Source organism: Canis lupus, chromosome 13 (genome assembly GCF_011100685.1).
Source record: "Canis lupus familiaris isolate Mischka breed German Shepherd chromosome 13, alternate assembly UU_Cfam_GSD_1.0, whole genome shotgun sequence".
NCBI lineage: Eukaryota > Metazoa > Chordata > Mammalia > Carnivora > Canidae > Canis > Canis lupus.
Window position 1 is genome coordinate 28457834 of NC_049234.1, and position 19379 is coordinate 28477212.

Genomic DNA, 19379 nt, shown 5'->3' on the forward strand with positions numbered 1-19379 from the left:
GTTCATTTAACTTTTCTAACAACTTTATTACGAAAAAGGAGTGGTTCCCCAAAACCCTAAGATTTAGATAAAAGAAGCAGGATTTACCACATCACACAGCTGGGGTAGGGCAGTATTAGGATTTGAACTTCCAAAGGCCATACCAATTCGACTGTTCTGTGTTCCTTCATTCCATGCTTCTGCATTTGCTTTGTGATAATTCATGTTCATAAAGTATTCAAGAAATGCATATTTTCACAGTGATTCTTGGAATATTTGTAATTTTTATGTGGATTAAAGCAGTTAATATGTACACAAGAACATGAACTAGAAAAACCAACCTGCAAGTCACATGCCTCAAATGACAATCTATCAGGCAACCACCATGGGTTGAGTGTCCATGTGCTGAGACCTTCTCTCCATGCCTTCTTCTAAGAGCTGTTAATCGTAACTGTGAAAAAGCTGACAGGTTCTATTTCCAACATAAGCTCTTCTTAAATTATTTCCTGTGACTAGTTCCTAATTTAAATTAGCTGCTTGTTTTCATGGACAATTCCACTACATAGTCTTTGTTTTTTAACCATTCTCATATTATTTTCATTCTTATTCCAGCCTTCTTTGTTTTCCCATCCTGTTATTTGCTCTTCTTTATTTTTTTAAGATTCTATTTTACTTATTTATTTCACAGAGACAGAGAGAGGGAGAGTGCACAAGCAAGAGGAGCAGGAGAGGGAGAATCAGGCTACCACTGAGTAGGGAGTGCAATGCTAGGCTTGATTTTAAGACCCCAGGATTATGACCTGAACCAAAGGCAGACACTTAACCAACTGAGCCACCCAGGCGCCCCTGTTAATTGCTCTTCTGGTGATTTTTAATGACAATACCAAATACATTCCAATAGAAAAAGTCCATAAGCACAATTATTTGGAGAGACCTTTGATTATAGATGCTTGCCTTCTTTACCTCTGAAGTTTATAATTTTTTAATACTTTCTATGTGTCAGGACCTAGTAAAGATGAACCAGAGGTTTCTGCCTCCTAGGGCACATATTATAGATACTGGAGTGCTAAAGACCTGCACCAAATATCTACAATATAATGTAACACGTGCTATAGTCGAAATGAGCTCCAAATACTGATGGAACACTCAGTACTTAATTGGTTTGGCCAGAGAGAGTCGGGAAATACATTCCTGAAAAAGTGATATTTGAGCAGAGTCTTCAAGATGCGGTAAAACTTTTCATGATAGAGAAATTGAGGGAGAAGAACATTCTACTCTATTGTGTGCTTAGGGATTGGCTTTGTTGGAGTATATGTTAAATACATAATATGTAGGTAGGGCATGCTGAAGAATTTCAGAAGTGGGAGAATGATACACAGCACAGGCAAGAGCCACTAGGGATGTGATTTTGGTAAGACTGGCCCTTGTTTGGGATCTTTAAAGCTACAGGATGAGGATGGACTCCAAGAAGCACCAGAGGGAGGGCAGTGGACATGCCCAGTGGAAAGGAAACGGAGATATTTATTTACCCCATAATTCCTAGGACAACATGATTTTACCCTAGTGGCAGGAGACCCAACATTCGTGAGGCTATAGTCTGTCTTTGAGGAAGAGGCTGTCTGTTAGAGTTTGCAGGGTGTGGGCCCAGGAGTCATTGGACCCGGATTTGAATTCTGGTGCCAATACTGGGTAGCTTTGGCCGTGTCACTGAACCTCCCTGGGCCTCGGCTTCCCTGTTCATACGACTCAGTTCATAGTATGTAAGCTGCAGAGTGTTTGTAAAGATCGGAGTTAGTATATTAACATGCTTTGAATACAAAGCACAAAGCAGGTGCTAAATCAATGGTAGTTATTACTATCGTTATTTGGAATTTCCCAATCTAGTAAAAGAGTGTGGAGAGGAATGACAAAATGTGAAATCAGAAATCTCCAGAATTCATGTGGCAGAAAAACAAGTCTGATTACACGGGGAGTCTGCTGACAGATCTCAAAGCACACAGTGGGGATGTCAGCAGGGATCCTGGAGAACAACTCATGCCACCCACCACCCACTTCACAGGTGAAGATTTGACGTAGAGAAAGGAGAAGGACTTATTTTGCCTTCCAGCGATTGACAAAATATTCCTTCTAATAGAAAAAAACAAAACCAAAGCCAAAACATAACAAATTAAAAAAAAAAAAAGGTCACAAAAACAGATCTAGGTAATGGGAAGTCAAACGCCAGGTAACTGTTGAATGAAGGCAGAAGAAAGAGCAATTTGGGACACATCTGCCATGTTTTTCAGAGATTACAAAGTAATGCCTGCTAGGCAGACAACCTAAAAGGAGAGAAATACTAATCCTTAACCTGTTCTATGAGTCCAGGGAAAGGGCTAAGGGGAGAAGATGGGATGCTCGGGCAGCCTGATTGGGACTCTTGGTTCAGTCTTGGCACTGCCTTGTCCTTGAAGATATCACCAAGCTGATCTGGCCCCCTCTATGAAGGCCGATTGAGCTGGCGCATTACATCCAGCCTGATGCTTTGATAGTGCAGGAGAATCGGATCCCTGTCCTGGAAATCATACACAGAACACCATGGGCAGAATAACAAGTGTAAAAAAGGTGGTTTGTTCTTATTGTCCTTTTTTCCAAAGTCTGGCTCTTATAACCCGTGGAGTCTCTGACTCTAATTTTGAGGGAAGAGGAAGTTCCTGAGAAGGCCACAAATATCCATTTCACCCTGCCATGTGAGATCCTGCTCCTCCAATGCAGAGTGCGCCTTGCTACTTCTTTGTTCACTTCCCCTGGTTTTACTCTGTGCCTGAAGAGGCCCCAGTAAGAACCAGCCTGGGCACACAAACGGCTAGACGTTCGACATCAAAATGATTTTATCTGCGTCAAGCCCGACATCTGCACAATGGACCCTGTGTAATCTTGAGACGTGAACTCCCCGTGTGCCGTTTGCCAAGGGGCTGGAAGCAGAGTGTTTTTTTCATGAAACTGGGGACAATGTGAAGTTAGAAAGCCCAGGATAGCCTGAACCCTTGGCTGCCACATGGCCATAGAGATCAAACCTGGTTCTTGGAGTCCCCATGGCCACGTGTGACAGCTCTATCACTCTGACATGAGTGGTCAAATATACTTCCCTTTTCTTTTCTTTTCTTTTCTTTTCTTTTCTTTTCTTTTCTTTTCTTTTCTTTTTTTTTTCTTTCTTTTTTTCTTTTCTTTTCTTTTCTTTCTTTTCTTTTCTTCTTTTCTTTTCTTTTTTTTTTAAGATTTTATTTATTTATTGGACAGAGAGAGAGAGCACAACGAAGGGGAGCACCGGGCAGAGGGAAAAGGAGAAACAGGCCCTCGGCTCAGCAGGGAGCCCAATGTGGGGCTTGATTCCAGGAGCCTGGGATCATGACCCGAGCTGAAGGCAGATGCTTAACTACCCAGCACCCTACTTATCCTTTTCTTTTTTTTTTCAAGATTTTATTTATTCATGAGACACACACACACACAGAGAGAGAGAGAGAGAGAGAGCGAGAGGCAGAGACATAGGCAGAGGGAGAAGCAGGCTCCATGCAGGGACCCTGATGTGAGACTTGATCTTGGGACTCCGGGATCACACCCTGAGCGGAAGGCAGGCGCTAAACCGCTGAGCCACCCAGGGATCCCCCTACTTATCCTTTTCAAAGTGAAAATTACTTTATTGCTAGAGTGAGAAATGAACTTACTTTTTTCCCCCTGTGGCAGCACAAACCAGGCAATGCCATGGAATACAAGAGGCTGGATACTGCAGCTTGGAGTGTTTGTGTGTTTTTTAGGATGCTTTATTACAGTTTGTGCCCCTTCCGTGGCTCTCTTTCCCTCCTGGGGGATGACACAAGAACCTGAGAATTCCTCACCTCTTCCAATAATTCAGCTTCATACAAGTTTCTTTGTAGAATATTAATTTCTGCTTGTTTTCATACTCTTAAATTAATTAAAATCCTTATTTTCTAATTAATATTTACCTACCAATTTTTCCCTTTTTAAAAATTTCTGATTTTATTTATTTTGGCCCCACACTCTTTTTCTTGATCAGTCTATCTAAAGGTTTATCCATATTTTTTTTTTGTCTTTTCAGTGAGCCACCTCTTAGTTTCATTGACATTATCTAGTCTCTATTTGATTTATTTCCACTCTGATCTTTATCATTTCTCTTCCACTAACTTTGGACTTTCTCTTTTTCTAGTTTCTTTGGATGTAAGTTTTGACGGTTTAATAGCAATTTTTCTTGTTTCTTGTATTATGCCCGTGTTGCCCACTGTTGAGCTTCCCTCTTAGAAAAGCTTTCTTTGTGACCCATAGATTGTGGTGTGTTTTCCATTTTCATTTGTTTGAAAGAATTTGGGGATTTCCTGTGTGACGTCTTTGTTACCTGTTGATTGGTTAGTAACATGGTGTTTAGCCTCCATGTGTTTGTGAGTTTTTCCAATTTGTTTGTGTAATTGATTTCTGGAGTCATAATGTTGTGTTAGACAAGGTGCTTGATAGGAGTTCATTCTCACATTTATCGAGACTTGTTGTGTGGTTTAGTTTGTGATCTGCCTGGAGATTGTTTCAGTGTTGTTCCTTTTTAAATTCACTATTTGCAGCATAAGATCTTTCTGGGTTGAGTTTTCTTCTCCATGAAGTACACCCTTTAGTATTTTTAATTTTTTTCCAGTCTCTAAGCGGGAACTGCTCTGAAATTTTGTCTTAAAATTTCTTCATGACACGCTTATTCCTGGATGCAAGTTTCAGCGGGTCTAGGATTCTACTACAGGTTGACAGTGATGTCCTCTCTAAACATTGATGATATGGTATTATTGTTCACTGGTTTCTACTGTTGCTGGTCTGAGATATATTCTTTCTTAGCCATTCGGTTTTGCTCTCCCTGGTTGCTTCCAACAACTTATCTTCAGTTTCCTGCTTTTTTCATGAAGAGGCCTAGATTTGGATTTACTTTTCTTTTCATTTCTTTTTGTTTTTAAAGATTTATTTATTTCAGACACAGAGAGAAAGAGCATGAGTAGAGGGAAGGCCACAGAAAGGGGGAGACACAGTCTCCCCCTGAGCAGGGAGCCCAATAGGGGACTCTGTCCCCAGACCCTGGGACCATGACCTGTGCTGAAAGCAGACACCTAACCAACTGAGCCACCTAGGAGACCCAGATTTACTTTTCTTTATCCTATACATAACCCATTGTTATTTTCAATATGAACATTGCTGCTTTTCTACGCTGCTGGAAAGTTCTCAGACATTAGCATATTTTGCCTTTCCCTATTTTGTCTGTTCTCTCCTTGTAGAGTGACTAATAGACATGTGTTGGGACATCACGGTCTATCTAGTTCCCATATCTTCTCCCTGCTGCTTTTTGTGTATTTTCCTCAAATCTATTTCTCATTATCTGGTTCTCTCTGAAGAGTTGGTTATGTTTAATTTGCTGTTTAACTTGCCCATTGAGTTTTCAATTTCAGTGACTGTTTTGTTCATTTATGGAAGTTTCTTTCACATTGTTCTGTTCTTAGGTTTCCAATTTCTTCTTTTAATGTCTGCAGTCACTCAACACCTATTTATAGTCTTTTTTTCTGTTGCTATTATTTGAAATGCTTGGCATTCTAAAATCATTTGTTTTGTCTTCTGACATTGCTCATGGCTTATTTGCCTGTTCCATGGAGAAGTTTGGGAAAAGGTTGAGACTAAACTCTGACATCAGAACACATGGATTTGAATTTTGAATTTGGTATTTGTTAGCTGAGTGATCTTGAACTAGTTGCAGACAAACTCTTCATGGCTGACTTTCCTCAAATGTAAAAAGAACATATTAAAAGAACCTATCCTAATGAGATAGTATGCATTAATGTTACATTTACAATGACTAGAAGTTTATGATACATAAGAATTGCTCAGAAATGTTAGTTCTATCACCATCATAATCTATTTGGGTTTGTGAACTTGTCTTTAGTGGGCTTTGTCTTTCTGAATCCCATGAATCCTGGTGTGGTAGGACATTTCCCACATGGTAGTTTTCTACTTACTTTTCTCAGGCATCTCAGGAGGATCTCCTGTGTGGACTCATGTTCTATTTTAATTTATAAGGCTTTGTGTTATGGAGCCACAAAGCAGTGTAAATTGAACCCCCAAACCTGAGGGTCAGCAGGCTCATATTAGGGAATGAGGAGGCCCAACGAAGAGTCATAGTAAACAGGAATAGCAAGTATATTCATATTAAAGAGGTTTACTATCTAGTCATAAAGACAGCGGGCCCTGCCTGCCTCTCTGGAACTTTAAACATGAACAAGCAGAGGGAAATGCATACTTTCTGTGGCTTGGCAGATCCCAAAAGCTATAGAAGAAAAGGAAAATGCTGAAGTAAAACGTGTCCAATTCATATGCCAACCTCCTAGTTAGATAAGTTGCTCTTCCTCCTCTGGAGAGGTGAGGGATCAAGAGAGGGCAATAGGGTTATAATAAAGGAAGCTCCTCCACATGGAAACATGAAGCCAAGGGCAAGAAGATTCCCCTACTATTGGTTCCCTAACCTGCAACTTCACATCAACAGCTCAGATGGATTCCAGGACAACTTGTGGCATGCCTGAACATGTGAGTTATATCATGGCTGTGTGTACTATCTAGGCTACTGGGTGGTTTTCACAAGTCTGCACTTTTATGTAGGGTGTAGTCTTTCTCATGTCTGATGGCAGGGGTCTCACTTTCAACTCCTTGTTTTGCAGCCCAAAGCCCTGGGATCTAAGACTGGACGTGAGACCACAGTCGGAGGCTTACTGGTTGAGCACCACTTTCCTTCCTTGAAGGCTCAGCTGCACAGTTAAAGGAATATTTGTGTTACTTCCCCTGGCATTTTAAGACATTTTGAAACAGTAATTTAATCTATGCTGCTATGTTATTAGAAGCTAAGGGCCCCTTTGTTATGCTCAGCCAAGTACACCTGCTTGCTGCATGCCTAGTTCTTAGTCATACTTTTCCTTGTTTTTCTCTGTCCTTCTGTCTGTTGGTCTTTCTACCTATCTTTCTATCTTTCTGTAGTTTGCTGCCTTGCTGTTACTCCTTGTCTCTCCCCAATCTCTCCTACTTCTATTTTTTTTCTCTACTGGCTTAATTTTCTATTGGCTTCCCTTTTGTTTGTTTGTTTGCTTGTTGGTTTTGTTGTTTGTTTTTTGTTTTTTTTTTGGTCTTACTGCAAATATTTGTTATTTCATATCCAGAGTCTAGCTCAGAATCTATCTAGAATCAATATCTATTGAACAAGAGTAACTTTCCCTCTTTATGGAAAAGACAAATTGCTGCTCTGGATCTATGCTAAACATGTAGCACTTATTGGAAGACACACCTACATGATACTACTCCTGATGCTATTGCTTTTCCATCACTAGTCATGTCACACCCCTCATATCATCACATGTATTTAATGCGTATCCTCATCCAGGGACTTTTCTACAAACTTCTAATGTATAAAATCATTAAATCCTCATAATCTTCTTAGAGCAAAGATACCATCTTTACTGCCCTCTTGCTAATAATGAAATTAAAAAACTTGTTTTAGTGAGAAGTTCAATAACTTATTTTAGATCAGTAATTCTCAACTGGGGAGAATTTTGTTCCCTCTCCAGGGTCATTTGGCACTGTCAGGAGGCATTTTTGGTTTTTACAATAGGGGTAGGGGATCCTACTGACATCTCCTGTGTAGAGCCCAGGGGTGTTGCCAAGCATTCTATAAAGCACAGGACAGCCACTTATGGTTAAAGAATTGGTCTTGAATGCCAACAGCACAAAGGTTGAGGAACTTTTGGGCTAAATATGCTTTGTCCTATATCTTTAAAAATAACATATATCCATAATGTTTAAAATTAACCTGTCATTCTCTGTGCTAAAGTGTGAGGTTTTTTTTTTTAATTGCAGTTATTGATATAATTGGGCCTATATTGGCCAACTTAAATTATTACAGTCTGTATTTAATCCTACATTACCACTCTATTTAATCCTATATTACCTTCAAAAACTTGACTCTATGTCAGAGATCATCGATTCTTCTTCACATCTTTGTGACTAATGGAAAGAACTGAATGTTGAAAAGGTGTTAATTAGATATTAATTAATGGGATTTCTAATGGGATGCAGGAGGCCCTTTCCTTTTGGCCCTATCTATAAAATGAGGTGAGGGACTCCTGGGTGGCTCATTCAGCTAAGTGTCTGCCTTCAACTCAGGTCATGATCCCCGGGTCCTGGGATCACCATCAGGCTCCCTGCTCAGCGGGGAGCCTGCTTCTCCCTCTCCCTCTGCCCCTCCCCTTGCTTATTCTCTCTCTCTCTCTCAAATAAAATCTTAAAAAAAAAGATTCTCTCTCTGCCTCTCTCTCTCTCTCCTTCCTCCCCTAAAAAAATAATAATCAACTAAAATGAGGTGATTGCATTAGACAATTTAAAAATTCTTATTATAAATTACATTCTTTTTGTAGTAGAAACATTACTTCAGCTCACTGAATCTTTTTTTTTTTTAGTTTTTTTTTTAATTTTTTTATTCAGCTCACTGAATCTTGACAAGCTTCTTCCCTCCCACTTACAAACTTCTATGTGCTTTTGTAGATGAACCGGAACATACGGCTCCTTCTGGCCCATAGACTCCAAGAGCTGCTTCTGAATAGAAGCATTTAAGAGCCAGTGTGTGACACCCCCCCCACGCCCCATCTTTTCTGGCCACGAATGACATCTAGGGTTGCCTTTGAGATGATAAAGCCTTCATCATTCTGGGTCTAGGACTCTGCTGATCAGAGATGCTGAGTAACATCTCATGTAAGTGAAAAGAAGCTTTTGTGTGTTAAGCTACTGAGATTTTGGAGTTTGCTATAGCCACACAGTCTCTTTTATACCTTCTCAGTGTGACCATTAGCTGAGAAAATGTTTGACCAAGTATTTATAAGAGAATAAAATGGTAGATACAGAGAGAGGATGGAAGAATAATTTACCACCTTCTTTATGTTCCTACATCATTTAGTTCTTACCACCAATATAACAGGTGCCTCGCTGAAGTGTAATATATGTGTTTACATAGTGCTCATCTCCACTAGACTATAAGACTCATATTTGGGATTTTACGTCAGGATGATGCCTTATTTATCCTAATAGTCACAGGCCTAATAGTTGCCAAGTACTAAGTTCAAGAGCAAAGATACCATCATTACTGCCCTCTTGCTAATAATGAAATTAAAAAACTTGTTTTAGTGAGAAGTTCAATAACTTATTTTAGATCAGTAATTCTCAACTGGGGAGAATTTTGTTCCCTCTCCAGGGTCATTTGGCAATGTCAGGAGGCATTTTTGGTTTTTACAATAGGAGTAGGGGATCCTACTGACATCTCCTGTGTAGAGCCCAGGGGTGTTGCCAAGCACTCTATAAAGCAGTACCAAGTACCAAGAACTAAGCAAGTACCAGAACTAAGTACCAAGTTCATGGATTTGGGGCAAAATAATGACTGTGTGAATGTATGAAAGCAACTGACACAGGACTGGACATAAATGGATACTCCAGCAAATGTTTGGTTAAATGAATGAGTAAATGAATATCTGAATACACAGAAGATCGAATGAGGCCATTATACACCAGGAAAGGGGGTGGAAAATACAAGAATTTAAGCAGGACCTTAAGACTGAGGGTGGGGGGGTCTCCGAGACCATCTCTGTGTGTTTAATGGAGTATGTGTCAGATTTGATGGTGATCAATCTGTGGGGACACAGAAGGAAAGGTGTCAGGAAACTCCCTGCAACTCATGACAGTGCTGTCCTTGGCAGTGGTGGGGAGGGCCAAAAGTCCTCTGGATGCATGGTGTGGGGTTACTCAGCTGCCTAAGGACACCCAGCAAGGGGCAACATATATTAGTAAAGCAGTGGTTATGAAAATCTTTATTTATGTCTAGGGCTTAAGGAAAGCTGCTGAACTCCAGTCTGAGGACCAGTGGAGGGAAGGGGGGTAATGATTCTGGAGACTGAAAAAACCTGCTCAGGTGTCCTGGATCTGGCTTAGAGTCTGAGAAGTGGCTATGCCCCAGGGCCTAGGGTCCTAGCCTGGACAAAGGGCCTAATCTGGATGCTGCTTTTGGGCCCAATTTAGAGGCTACCTCTGCTTAGTAGCCAAGAACACTGCCTCTTGGTTGCAGATCACCCATTTCCCCAGCTTCCTGAGTGAGTCAGGGATGTCACCTTGTTGCTATGCATCTGCTCTGAGATTGCTACTGGAAATGATTCCTTTGAACACTTGAATCATTTTTTATGTTGGAGTTGCTTTATTACTGGTTGTAGGATGGGGTTAGGATAGTTAATACACTCCAGCATTGCACTCTGGGGACATACGGGGCTATTTTATCTGACTTCTGAGCTGTGAGGCATGTGGGGTATGGAAATATACTCTGGTTACAGGTAATAACAGAACCTCACATTAATTGGACAGTTCCTAGTTGCTTGGGTGCTCTGCTAAGGATTTTACAAAAAAGCAAGACTCTTGAATTGATCTATTTTTTATTTATTTTTTAATGTTTCATTTACTTATTTGAGAGAGAGAACAAGCAAGCAGAGGGAGGGACTGAGGGAGAGGAGGGGGAAAGAATCTCAAGCAGACTCCACATTGAGCATAGAGCCCAATGAGGGGTTCAAACTCATGAGTCTGAGATCATGACCTGAGCTGAAACCAAGAGTCAGACACTTAACTGAGTCACCCAATCTTCCCAAGACTCCTGAATTTATCCAGCAGTGGGACTTTGTGAAAATCTTTTAACTTTTTTTAGATCTCAGCCTCCCCATCTCAGAAATCAGATAATAATTCTACTGCCTTGGGGCATCTGGGTGGCTCAGTGGTTGAGCATCTGCCTTTGGCTCAGGTCATGATCCCGGGGTCCTGGGATCCAGTCCCACATCGGGCTCCCTGCAGGGAGCCTGCTTCTCCCTCTGCCTACGTTTCTGCCTTTCTCTGTATGTCTCTCATGAATAAATAAATAAAATCTTAAAAAAAAATTCTACTGCTTCTCAGAGCTGCTATGCATATAAGTTAATGTGTGAAAAGGGCTTAGGACTACTTGACAGTGTTAGTCCTCAGCCACAGTTATTGATTTCGGTGGCTAGCATTTAATCTTCCCTACAGTTCAGTGGTATTATCATTATTCTCTCTTTCCCCATATAGAAACTAAGGCTGAAGTCATGAAGCTGTGTACGATGCAGGGAGGGTAGGAAATCTCTGTCTGACTCTGGAGCCTGGACCCTGAGCCATTACTGGGTCAAATAGTATCCTCTCCAAATTCATGGAACCTCAGTGGAAACAACCAAAATTTCCAAGACGGGTGAAGAAAATGTGGTGCACACAGACAATGTACTTTCAACCTTAAAGAAGACAATTCTGTAATAGGACACAACATGGGTGGACCTTGAGGACATTCTCCTAAATTAAAAAAGTCAGCCAAAAAAGGCAGATACTGTGTGATTTTTCTTATAAGAAGTCCCTAAAATAGGGACACCTGGGTGGCTCAGTGGTTGAGTATCTGCCTTCAGCTCAGGTAGTGATCCAGGGGTCCTGGAATCCAGTTCCGCATTGGGCTCCCCGCATGGGGCCTGCTTCTCCCTCTGCCTGTGTCTCTGCCTCTCTCTGTGTCTCTCATGAATAAATAGGCAAAATCTTAAAAAAAAAACAGAGATACAGAGATATACATAGGGAGAAGTCCGTGTAAAGATGGAGACAGGTATTGGGGTGTATCAACAAGCTGAAGGATGCCAAGGATTGTCGCACCCACCAGAACCAGGAGGGATTCTTTCTTCGGACCTTCAGGGGGAGTGAAGCCCTGGGAACAAGGTCGGGTTTGTATTTAGTCTTCAGAACTGTGGGAAATTAAATACCTGTTGTCCTGAGTGACTCTGTTGTGGTTACACTTGCCCTGCAAAACTAGCTCAGCTACAGTGAGCCCTGCCTAAGGGCTGCTGGGGGACAGTCCTGCCCCTCTAAATGGAGCTGTTTTTGAGGGAGAGGGTGTGGGATTCTCTGTGGAACCTTTCCTGTACCTAACTGGCAAGGTTATTTTTAACTTTAGCTTGTGAAGTTTATAATGAGGGCTTTTCTCACTTTTCAGTAGGAGTCAGACTTTACACCCCAACATGCAGGCTTTTAAAATGGCAGAGTTGTAGAAAGGGCTTGTGACAATGCCTAGCGGGTGAATCTTTGTCTTCGATGGTTATGGACTCCTAGCAAAATCCATTTTCATCATCATCGTTATCATCATCAGCAACAGAAACCCAAACAAATATTGTGCCAAGCACACTAAGTGCATGATCACACTTAATCCTCATTATGCATGCGGAGGTAGCTGCTATTATTTCTACTTTACAAGTAAGAACACTGCTGCTCAGAGTACAAGCAGAGCATTACATTGAGATGAGGTGCTGCTGGCTCAACTCATTCCCTGAAATGTCATCCCTGATGGACGGGGGCTTCAAGGGAACTTTCTGTAAAAGAGAAATGACACAAACAGTCAAACCTCATTTGTATCTAACACTCTCCATTCCATCAGATGAGGATGAAAATCACTCCAACCACCTTGAGTCCTGCATACTTTGAATGGCTGGAACAATGTAAAATCAAATTGCTGCTTTCAGCTTTGAGAAGCTACAAAAGAAAAGAACCCCATAAGAATCAGAGGTTAGTTTGGAATCAAAGGCTACTAGTACTCTTTGTATATTTCACTGAGGAAATAAATCATTGAAGTGATGTCAGAGGGCATTTCTGGGGCAAAAGTTTTCATAGGTGGAGAGTCAACAAACCACAAGACTTTCCATCTAGGGGGAAAATGAAATGTAGCAAGTATCTGACTTTATGTGTATTTTCACACCAATTCTTCTGCAACCCACAAGGTAGGCATCAAGTAGCCCTATTTTACAGATGAGAAGAGTGGAGCTTAGAGATGCTGTGTGACCTGCCTGAGATCACAAAATGCTCATCTCTCTCACTCTGAGTGATATTTATCATTAATGTTCCAGAATACTCCAGAAGCTATTTTAAGGATTTGACATAGATTATCTCATTTTACCTTCACAAGCAACCCTAAGAGGTAGGTTCTGTTATCCCCATTTTATAACGGAGACCCTTGGATTATTTAAATCACCGTCCCAGGTCACCAAGTGACAGAAGCAGGGTTTGAACCTCGATGGTGGTTTTCCTATTCTGTGACCTTTTCTCTCAAATGTGCAGCATGCGGTGGAGGCAGTAGCAGCAGCCACTATAGCAGTAATAGTAATAAAAAATAATGTGTCCCTAGGTTAGGAAATTTAGACTGTTTGCAAAGGACTTGAGAGGACGGGGAAGAGGGCAGTGGGGCAGATGCGAGAGGCAGAAGACTTAGCATTCTCTGGTTGGGGGAGAATGGAGGAAAGAGCAGAGCTGGGAGGGAGAGATTCTGGGAGAAGGCAGGGCTATGTGTTCTCTGGCACAGCTCAGCAGTGGTGGGTAAGAAATGGAATAGGGGCAGAAGTAGCACTGAAGGAAGCTGGAGCCCAAGGTTTGGACTCACCCAGGAACTAGAAGAACATCTCTGAGAGAAGTCCACAGTTAGAGAGGCCTTGGCATTGGAGCTGGGGACAATGTCACCAGGGTTCTTATGGTGCAGGGAAGCATCGGCTACTTCCTGAACTGCCAATGTCATTCTGATCCAAATCAACCAATACATCTAACACTTTTCGTATAGTTTCTCATTAACCTTGTTTTCTCTTTGATAAAATTATTTTCTTGATCATGTTCTGCTTTCTTTTAGCCAAGGACTTGGGGATAGGGAAGTGGCGAAGGAAATGAACATGTTTTCAATGACTGCCGTGTGCCACCACTGTATGTGCATCTGCCATTCAGTCCTAGAGCAACCAACACTACAGAGGAAGAATCATTATCCCAATTTGGCAGATGAAGGATAAGCCTGGAAGAGGTTAATGACTTGCCTATGATCATTCAGCAAAATGACTCACCCCAGCGATAAAATAACTTGCCTACGAAGTTAAATGACTTGTGCTAGAGGTTGACCAGGAAATTACATGACTTCCCAAGATCATTTAGATTTTGCTGGCTCCAAAGTCAGGCTTGAAAGTCTTATGCTGTCTGCTGTCCCAGAGCTTTTTATGTCCTTTGAGCACCCAACACAGAGATAAACTCTCACCAGGCACTCAATAAAAGTTTCTCTTGATTGTGGAGCTGAGATGACTAAGTCCAGCACCAGGATGGGTCTCTGACATTATTTTTTCCAGCTGTGTATCCAGGAGGAGCCCTGGATATCCTGGAAATGAAAGCCAAATAAACACCAGCTTAATTCAGGTAATAATTTAACATCTAATAATGCTAATTCTATGTGATATCCTCCTTTAGATGGAGGCCCTCAAAGTCCCACTCAACAGATGTGCTCATTTTCTTCTTAGATGCCTTCCTGTCAGGTGTTTCGGTAGGTACTGGAGGGACCTCTAGTGAAAAGGTCAGTCCTTGATCAGGTGTCTGTAGAGTATGGAAACACTGCTGTACTGCTCCTCTTGCTTCTCTTGTGATCCGGTAGGGAGGTCTGGGCTTCAGTTTGTTTTCAGGAAAGTGAAGATGTTGAATCTTTCATGAATTCTTAATGAATGTATTTAAGGGAGCCTTAAAAGTTCCAACCAGAGGGAAGGACAAATCTTGAGTTTGGAGACGGACATCTCTCTGGAGTCCTGGTTTTGTCTGTCCTCGCTGGATCCTTGAATATATTCTTAAACTCTGAAACCTCTGTTTTCCTTAATTATTCTTTTTTTCTTTAAAAGTGCTAATAACCACCGTCCAGACTCCCAGGGGAAGGTTCTCCCTGGGGGTTGTGCAATGGGGGAGACTGACAAACATTCTAGCCTGGATCCTGGAGTGGCTTCCTCAGTGGTCTCCCCACTCACCTTCATGCCTCGCCACCACCTTTTCTTTTTTTTTTTTTTTTTTTTTTTTTTTAATTGGTGTTCAATTTACTAACATACAGAATAATACCCAGTGCCCGTCACCCATTCACTCCCACCCCCCGCCCTCCTCCCCTTCTACCACCCCTAGTTCGTTTCCCAGAGTTAGCAATCTTTACGTTCTGTCTCCCTTTCTGATATTTCCCACACATTTCTTCTCCCTTCCCTTATATTCCCTTTCACTATTATTTATATTCCCCAAATGAATGAGAACATATAATGTTTGTCCTTCTCTGACTGACTTACTTCACTCAGCATAATACCCTCCAGTTCCATCCACGTTGAAGCAAATGGTGGGTATTTGTCATTTCTAATAGCTGAGTAATATTCCATTGTATACATAAACCACATCTTCTTTATCCATTCATCTTTCGTTGGACACCGAGGCTCCTTCCACAGTTTGGCTATAGTGGCCATTGCTGCTAGAAACATCGGGGTGCAGGTGTCCCGGCGTTTCACTGCACTGTTGGGGATTTACCCCAAAGATACAAATCGCCACCACCTTTTCTCCACGCAACAGCCCCCTGGAAACCCACACGAAAACATGGATCAGGGGCACCTGGTGGCTCAGTCGGCTAAAAGCATCTGCCTTCAGCTCAGGTCATGATCCCAGGGTTCTGGTATCTAGCTTTCTGCTCAGTGGGGAGTTTGCTTTTCCCCCTGCCACTCATTTTTCTAATCAAAAATCACAGCATGTTCTTTCCAACTGCATTCAACTTCTGCTACTGTCTCTGGGACCTGGTAACTGCTTCCTCCTCCTCCCTCTACTTAGAAAGAATAGTCACTGGCTCTCAGGGACTTCACCATCCCTGTGAGATCTCCTTAATCTGCTCATACTTTGGAAAATATCCCCTCTATAAACTCTTTTTTACCCCCATTTGACTGTGTATCTGTTCAGGACTCTGATATAACCCCTTTGGAAAATATCCCAGTCTTGACCTACTACTCAGTAGCATTCCCACTTTGCATACACACAAAGTGTTTTTCTGCCCATTTCTTTTATTATTATTATTTTTTAATGTTCTGCAAATTGTTCACTGCTTGGGAAATCATATTCCTATGGCAGGACTGATATTTAGCTGGTGTTCATGGGCTCGGCCTCCCTGGTTTTAATGCTGGCTCCCATCTTGACTGCTTGCTCAAAAGCCGTATCTGTACCAGCTATAACTATTGGAAGAGATGCTGTCCACAAAGGCCATGCCCACTGCGATATTTGAGTCACCCAGAACAAGTGGCCTGCGTTTGTAGTTGTTATGCTCACTGTGATATTGTGCATGTGTATAAATGAAAATGTTTATGTGTTAGTCTCCTATTGCTGTAGTAGGTAATTGCCACTGACATGGTGGCTTAAGACCTTAAGACATGGATTTATTATCATATAGTTCTGGAGGTCAGAAGTCTGAAAAGGAGACATATGGGGCTCAAGTCAAAGTGTGAGCGCGTTGCATTCCTTTTGGAGGCTCTAGGAGAGGATCTACTTCCTAGCCTTTCCTAGCTTCTAGATGCTGCTTGAATTCCTTGGCTCATGACCTTCCATCCTCAAAACCAGCAACGGCTGGCTGAGTCTTGCTTTTCCTGCTGCATCCCTCTGAAACCCACCCACAGTCTTCTCTCATTTATAAGGATCTTTGTGACTCCATTTGGTCCACCCAGATAATCTAGGATAATCGCCCATCTCAAATTCAGCTGATAAGCAGCCTTAATTATACCTGTAACCTTAATCCCCCTTGCCATATTGCATAAAATATTCACTGGTCCTGGAGTTATGACATGGACATCATCTACCACGACACAGATATTCACACAGCTCTTATTTTAAAACGTTTAAGAGAAAAAGTGTATGTAACAGTTAATAATTGTCTTGCTTCTTTGAAATCCTTACTTTTAATTTCAAGTAGGGGTAAGCAGCTAACAACTTCTTTTAGTATAGTTGTCCGTTTTACCAAACTTAAGAGAATTAGGTTGATCTCACATTGATTTTTGAAATTATATATGTGAGTATCATATTATATCATATAAATAAACTTTATTTCCAAGTAGTAAAGGAATCACTAGATTTGTTTGTAACAAGATGGGAGTAGAGAATCTGATAGTGTTGAGAAGCACTCTACTAGATATATCTCATGTTCCCATGACAGTGACTGGTGTGCAGCAGAGCTCAGTAAGTTTTGGGGGAGTAGATGAACAGGTGGATCAATTAGTTGCCTTCAGCGTTAGTATGAGGAGCTTGGTGGGCACTGTTATGTGTTGTTTGAAGGATACCTCACTAAGTCGAGGTCAAAACTTCTACACCATTGGCTTCTGAGGCTCAGAACAATTTATACAACATTCTGGTCCCCAAGAATAAAACAAATTCTACGCCAAGAGGATTCCCCTTGCAGGTGGCCTTTCGGGGGAGGAAATGAACAGTTTCTCATTTGCTCAGTGTAAATTTCCTCAGGATTGCAGGTTGAGATTAATGAGCTCAGGAATGGAGCACTGAAAAAAAAAGATAAAAAGAAGAAAGAAAAAGAATCAAGCAGAGTTCCCGGTGTTCTTTGGGAATATATTGTTCCCAGGGACTATTGACTTGCCTAATTCTTAAAATTCTTGCCTGTTGTTCTTTCCGCGGCTTCTTCTATTCTGCTCTGAAAAGGATTTCTCTTCCTACATTTCAAGCAGTTCCCTCCAATTGGCCCATGTTCCTCTTTGACTGTAAACAGGTCTTCCTATCCTGTGTGTCCCTGAGCTGTGTGTCGCCCAGAGATTTGCACTAGCTGCAATGAAAACGTTTGTAGCTAAATCTTTTACCTGGAAATAATCTTAGAGCCCCAATGTCTTCATTTTGTTAAAGAAGAAATAGAGAAGCCCAGAGATCTGAGGACTTCCATCAGGTTGTGTACCTGGTTAGTGGTAGTGCTTGGCAGGGAAGCCTTCACTGGGGATTCTCCATCAATGTATACAATTTTGTGCTTGAGCTGGAAGTGGAAGCAAAATAAAACATATACATACCCACCATACATAATGCACATATCAATTATATAATTTCATTTAAAGTCATACATGCCATTGAAAGGCACTATCAGAATATGGAGGAAATTTGCATAAAATATACATTTTTAAGTATGAAAAGGAAACAGTGAAAATGAGAAAAATGGAAAGAAGAAAAGGAGAACTCTATGTGCAGTAATTTACATACTGACAGCAAGTTTCTTTGAATGGAATATACAAATGTATGTAAATTGGCCTGACTATTTAAGAAAAAGATATGCAAATATATGTCCACAGAAATCTGCTACCCGTCATGTTGAAGCAGAATAACAAGATGCTTGATTTTCCCTTAAATTATTTTTCTTCTTTCCAGAATGTTCCCTGAGGAAACTCTAGGACCAAATTCCTGCCCATCTAGCATTTCAGTCATCTTTGTGTCCATATTATGTGCACTCCAAGCCAAGCGTCAGATGGGATGCTGGAGTCACAAAGGTGAATAAAACAGAGAAGGCACTAGTCTTCAAGGAGCTCAGAGTCTAACAGGAGACACACATGTACAGGAACTCCCATGATGTGCCATTGGGATACATGCACTCAGTGTACAAATGCATTCGTTGGATCATACACTCACTGGGATACATATGTCATTCAATTCACCTGTAATAAGATGGGACCAGTGAGTCTCACCAAGTGAGAGCTATTCTGTGATAAATCTGGTGTCCCTCATGTTCTCATGTCTGTCAGTACCTTGCTTTGTGGACTCTCTCACCTTTTCCTTGAGTTCTCATCTTCTATTGCTTCCAGGTCATCTCTTCTAAGTCCTTATTTGGATTCAACACCTTCCAGGGTTTCCTGATGGTCATCAATCCTGACCAGGTCATTCAGAGGGTGGCAAGGATCTATGTAGCCCTTTCTAGGTCTATCCCTCTCTGATTCTATATTGAACTTAATATAAACTGAATCACAGAGACAAAAACCTAAAGAAACAAAGGGGGCAGAAAGAGGGAACTGATTTCTCTTGAAGGAGAAGCTTTCAAAATGCAAGGGCTTTGGGAAGGCAGACAAGAAATCAAAAGCCCATAATCCCTCCTTTAGTGTGTGATCTTGGCTCAGACACAAACTCTTTGGAATAAAGCAGAAGAAATACTATATACTTCGAAATGTTGTGAGGAAGAGTGAATGAAACCAATAGCAAAAAGTGTATGTTTCCATCCCAGAAACTTCCCCTAGACTTCAGGCTCATAGAAACAACAGAGTACTTGAGATCTCTATGTGAACATCTAAGATTAATCTCAAAACATGCCTAAAATTGATCTACTGATCTTCTGATCCCCCAAAGCTCTTCCACACACATCCTTACCCACGTCAGTTGTTGATCACTCCATTCTTCTAGTTGTTCAGGCCAGACTCTTGGAGTTACCATTGACTCCTTTCTTTCACATG